Source organism: Piliocolobus tephrosceles, chromosome 15 (assembly GCF_002776525.5).
Source record: "Piliocolobus tephrosceles isolate RC106 chromosome 15, ASM277652v3, whole genome shotgun sequence".
Lineage (NCBI taxonomy): Eukaryota > Metazoa > Chordata > Mammalia > Primates > Cercopithecidae > Piliocolobus > Piliocolobus tephrosceles.
The window spans coordinates 61,346,547-61,352,553 of NC_045448.1; the positions used below are offsets into that span (position 1 = coordinate 61,346,547).

A 6,007-nucleotide genomic window follows, 5' to 3' on the forward strand; every position below is an offset into this window, starting at 1 on the left:
TTTTTTGAGACGGAGTCTCGCTCTGTCGCCCCGGCTGGAGTGCAGTGGCTGGTTCTCAGCTCACTGCAAGCTTCGCCTCCCGGGTTTACGCCATTCTCCTGCCTCAGCCTCCGAGTAGCTGGGACTACAGGCGCCCGCCACCTCACCCGGCTAGTTTTTTGTATTTTTTAGTAGAGACGGGGTTTCACCGTGTTAGCCAGGATGGTCTCGATCTCCTGACCTCGTGATCCGCCCGTCTCGGCTTCCCAAAGTGCTGGGATTACAGGCTTGAGCCATCGCGCCCGGCCGAGACATAGTTCTTAAAATTGTTATTCCAGGCTGGGTGCAGTAATCCCAGCACTTTGGGAGGCCAAGATGGGCAGATCATGAGGTCAAGAGATACAGACCATCCTGGCCAACGTGGTGAAACCCTATCTCTACTAAAAATACAAAAATTAGCTGGGCATGGTGGTGCACACCTGCAGTCCTAGCTACTTGGGAGGCTGAGGCAGGAGGAGAATCATTTGAACCGGGAGGCGGAGGTTGCAGTGAGCCAAGATGGCGCCACTGCGCTGCAGCCTGACAACAGAGCAAGACTCCGTCTCAAAAAAAAAAAAAAATTCTTATTCCATATGCTGTGTATTTTTGCCTTGTTATTTATTTTAGTAGTGTTTGACAGTATTAGAATTTTAGAAATGTTACACTTCTAGAGCTAGTAGATATCATAATTGATTTTAAAAATTTAATTCCTGCTTATGAAAGAAATGTAGCATGATAATATCTTCTTGGTTAAAAATGAAATTCTCATTACACACCTGATTTTAGGGTTAAAGGAGTGATATTTCTTTCTAAAGGTAGATTAAACATTTAACATAAAAAGGAAGGGGCTGGGCGCGGTGGCTCACGCCTGCCATCCCAACACTTTGGGAGGCTGAGGCAGTTGGATCACAAGGTCAGGAGATCAAGACCATCCTGGCTAACATGGTGAAACCCTGTCTCTACTAAAAATACAAAAAATTAGCCGGGCGTAGTGATGGGCGCCTGGAGTCCCAGCTACTTGGGAGGCTGAGGCAGGAGAATGGTGTGAACCCGGGAGGCAGAGCTTGCAGTGAACCAAGTGCATCACTGCACTCCAGCCTGGGCGACAGAGCGAGACTCCGTCTAAAAAAAAACACACACACACACACACATAAAAAGGAAGGAGAATAGTTATTACCTTACATTCTTTTGACTAACTACAAAGTGAAATTTTAAACTAGTTTAAGAGGAATTTGAGAGCATTTCATGCTTCCTTCCGTTAGTTTTTGCAAATGTTAAAACTGAGTATCAGGCCAGGCATGGACGCTCACACCTGTAATCCCAGCACTATGGGGCCCCAAGGTGGGCAGATCACTTGAGGTCAGGAGTTCCAGACCAGCCTGGCCAACATGGTGAAACCCTGTCTCTACTAAAAATACAAAAATTAGCCAGGCATGGTGGTGCACGCCTGTAATCCCAGCTACTTGGGAGGCTGAGGCATGAGAATTTCTTGAACCCTGGAGTGGAGCTGGAGGCTGCAGTGAGCCAAGATCACAACACTGCACTCTAACCTGGGCTACAGAGTGAGACTCCATCTCAAACAAAACAAAACAAACAAAACTGAGTATCAGTTTTCACTTTACAGAATAAAACACTGCATTTTGTATTATAGAATATGTATCTATTAAAAAACTTACAGTAAGCATTATCCTAAATAAGAGAAATATCAGAAGCATTCACTTTGAAGTTAAGAATGAGAAACCAAGGCACACTTTTACCACTTCTATTCAACATTGTAGTGAAGATCATAGCCAGGGCAGTGAGCATTGTAGCCAGTGTACAGTGAGACTCCCCCAAAAAGTAGAGGCATAGGATTGAAAAATGAGGAAATAAAACTGTAATTACTTGAAATTATTATAGTGATAACCCAAAAGATATATAAATGGATTTTTCAAATAAGTTTAAAAGAGTGAGCTTTGCACATTGACAGTATAGCCAAGTGAGGTTTATCTCAGGAGTGGTTATTGTTAATTGAAAACTTTTTCCTAATATCCTAATGTCATGACTTTCAGTATAGTCAGCATTGGCAATTTTTGACAGTCTTTTTGGAGACTGAATAAAAAATAAAGTTTAAAAGGGTTAGAGGATGTAAGATTAGTATACAAAAGTCAGTCATGTTTCCATACCTCAGCAGCAAACATCATTAAAGCAAATATTGTCAGGAAATACAAAGTACGTAGAAACAAAGAAATGATAATCAAGATTTCTTTAGGGGAAATTATAAAATTGTATTATGAGATCTTAGAGAATACTTAAATAAATGGAGAGATATCCCATGCTCTCTAATAGTAATATTGTAAAAATGTCATTTTCCTGGGCTGGGCATGTGGCTCACACCTGTAATCCCAGCACTTTGGGAGGCCAAGGTGGGCGGATCATGAGGTCAACAGATTGAGACTATCCTGGCCAACATGATGAAACCCTGTCTCTACTTAAAATACAAAATTAGCTGGGCATGGTGGCATGGGCCTGTAGTCCCAGCTACTCAGGAGGCTGAGGCAGGAGAATCACTTGAACCCGGGAGGTGGAGGTTGCAGTGAGCCAAGATTATGCCACTGCACTCCAGCCTGGGCGAAGAGCAAGACTCTTGTTTCAAAAAGAAAAAAAAGTCATTTTCCCCCACTTGATAAGTAGATTCAATGCAATTCCATATTAAATATGGTAATTCTAAACAGGAACAGAATACTTTATAGAAAAAGAACAGTGAGGAGAAATTGACCTCATCAGAGAGAAGTATTAATACTAATTAAGGCAGTGTCATATTGGGATAAGAATAGACAGACTGACTAATTGGAGTAGAATTGAGAGCCCCGAAGAGACTCCAATCACCTGTGACCCTGAACTAGAATAATTGGGTAAATCATTATCTTAACTTATTTTTATTAATCTTTCTTAAATGTATGTATAGCTCAGATTTATTTCAATATTTAATATTACAAGTGTTTTGGTCTTTACTTATAAATTTAGTGATGTTTTTGTGACCAGAAGTCTGCCGTAGAAACTTAACTCTTGTTTATATTGATTAGCCTATGGCAAAATTGGTTTTATTACAGTGTTGTTTCACTTGAAGTTGTGATTTCCAAGAACCTAGAGACATCATCCTAGAAGACATTAAGTGAAGACGTACTGTTGTTTGTATAAGCAGATTTGAAATTAAAAATATAAAAGATCTTCTGAAGTTGCAAGAGTGCGCAGAAGTATTATAAAATAGAAATAAATCATTTCAAAAAGAGATATTTCATTTTCTTCCAAAATCTTTCTTTTAAGCTATAAAAGACAGAACTGTTCAATACACATTTGTCAGTTTAAATCTACATATTCACCCAATTTTTATAAGATAAAAATGTATAATTATTGAAAAAAGAAAAAGATTTGAGAGCCCAGAAACAGAGCTAAGGAAATATGCAACTTTAATGTATGACAGAGGTGGCATGTCATATCAAGAGGAAAGGAGGAAATGTTTGAGAAAGGAAGCTTGAAAAAAATAGTTATTTAATTAAGTTGGATTCCCTCCCTCACATCAAATACAAATATCAGCTGAAGATGGATTAAAGGCTTTAAAGTGAATCAACACTTTAAAAATTTATGGTAGACTATGTTGGTAAACATTTTAATCCTTGGGGTATAAAAAGACAAGACACAATGTATTTTCTATAAAACTTTTGACAAATTTGATTATATTCTTCATCTCAATTTATTATATTTTTCAGTTCTAGAATTTGATTCCTTTTTTTCAGTTTCAAGTTCTCCAGTAAACTCTCAATCTTAATTCCTTGAATATATTAAGTATAGTTACTTTAAATTATGTTTCTGAAAACTTCATTATTTGGATATTTTGTGGTGTTTTTATTGCCTGTTGCTTTCTTTTTAAAAAAAAAAAAAAAAAAAAACATTTTATTTTGCCTCCTCATGTGTCTGATTATCTAAGATAAAATACCAGTCATTTTCTGTGAAAAAGTATAAAGATTTTAGGCCTACAATATTATCTCCCTGCAGAAAATTTTCTTCTGGCTACGGCCAAGTACACTAGCAATCCCAGATCACCTAAAATCAGTGAATGATTTAGGTTATTTGAAGATGGGCTTTCATCCCTGAAATCTGATATGTTTCCAGTTCACCCTTACTCCTAGGGTAGAGCTCTTCCAGACCTCAAATCCCCCAAAGCCTTGGGTATTTATCAGATCCCACATCCTTGGCAGACTCTTCACTCCTTTATTTTTCCCCATAGTTTATTGAGAGTTCATCTCAATCTTCTTAACCATCTCTTAGAAAATTGTCAGGCTATATTTAGATAAAAGTGGCCTCTCATTCTGAACTGTGGGTTTTCTTCTCTCCTATCTTGGTCCTATGATTTTTTATGACCTTGTTAACTCTCTGATGTCATTAGAGAAATTTTGTTTCATGTTTTGTTCACTTTCTTATGGGTGAATTGGTCCCAGTTTACGGATTATCATCTGCCATCACCAAAAGTAGAACTTCTTTTTTATTAACTTTTACTTTATGCTTTCTTCAGCAATTTGTAAAAAATATCTAAATGTTTGGTTATTTGATAGGCCTTTAAGTACTTCTTCAGTCATTTATGTTAATTGAGGAAATGTATAATAAATATCAAATGTTTGTAAACCACTATGTTTGATGCCTAGTGGAGATAAATCAGACACCCCTTCTGACTTCATTTGAAACTTTGTCTAATAAGATAGAAGAGGCATACATAAATCATTATCATGTAAGATTTAAAAACTTTTAAGTGCATAGAAAGGTATAGGTCATCCAGACGTGGTGTCTCACGCCTGTAATCCCAGCACTTTGGGAGGCCGAGGCGGGCAGATCACGAGGTCAGGAGATCGAGACCATCCTGGCTAACACAGGGAAACCCTGTCTACTAAAAATATTAAAAAAAAAAAAAAAAATTAGCCAGGTGTGGTGGTGGGCACCTGTAGTCCCAGCTACTCGGGAGGCTGAGGCAGGAGAATGGTGTGAACCCAGGAGGTGGAGCTTACAGTGAGCCAAGATCGTGCCACTCCCCTCCAGCCTGGGTGACAGAGCAAGACTCCATCTCAAACAAAAAGAAAGGTATAGGTCAAGTCTTGCCCTGATTTAGAGAGGAGAAATATTCCTTCCACTGCAGAGGATGAACTTAGGCTTTATAGAAAAGAAGTTTTGAACTGGGTTTTCAGCCTCACACTGAATTTTGCATTGGGTAAAAATGGGTATCTGTCGTTCTCGCCTGTCAGTAGTTTTTAACCATGTTGTGCAGAGATGAAAGTAATTCTGATGCAGTAGTAATTGTATTTCCACACATTGAGAAGATTCAAAGCAAAATCTCATAAATCGTGATTTTTTTTGAGAGGTAGGTAAAATTTCTTCCCTGTAGTAGAGCTATTATGTGACTAAATGTTTTTAAACTTTGGCTTATTGACCAGTTTATTTTTCTTTTATGTAACATTTAAAAATATTTAAAATAAACTTTTATTGAGATGCAATAAAATCTACCAGAATATATCCTGCCACATAACCACCACCACAATCAAGATATGGAACATTTCCGTTACCCCCTAAAATTTCCTTGGTCCCCTTCTCGCTCATTTCCCTATCCTGCCCCTGCCTCAGTCAATTACTAATCTGCCTTCTGTCACTGGAGATTAATCTTTTCTAAAACTACATATAAATGGAAGCATATGGGCCGGGCGCGGTGGTTCAAGCCTGTAATCCCAGAAGTTTGGGAGGCCGAGACGGGCGGATAACGAGGTTAGGAGATCGAGACCATCCTGGCTAACACGGTGAAACCCCGTCTCTACTAAAAAAATACAAAAAACTAGCCGGGCGAGGTGGCGGGCGCCTGTAGTCCCAGCTACCCGGAGGCTGAGGCAGGAGAATGGTGTAAACCCGGGAGGCGGAGCTTGCAGTGAGCTGAGATCCGGCCACTGCACTCCAGCCTGGGTGACAGAGC

General features: G+C 39.1%; 1 protein-coding gene and 1 non-coding gene across 4 annotated transcripts in view; both read left to right on the forward strand.

Moving 5' to 3' along the window:
* The window catches only part of REL (REL proto-oncogene, NF-kB subunit), a 60,471-nt gene that overhangs the window by 28,983 nt on the left and 25,481 nt on the right, over positions 1-6,007 (forward strand). The window lies entirely within an intron of this gene.
* Positions 1,970-2,109, forward strand: LOC111553503. The gene has a single exon (XR_002734972.1). It is a non-coding gene; the product is annotated as a U4 spliceosomal RNA (small nuclear RNA).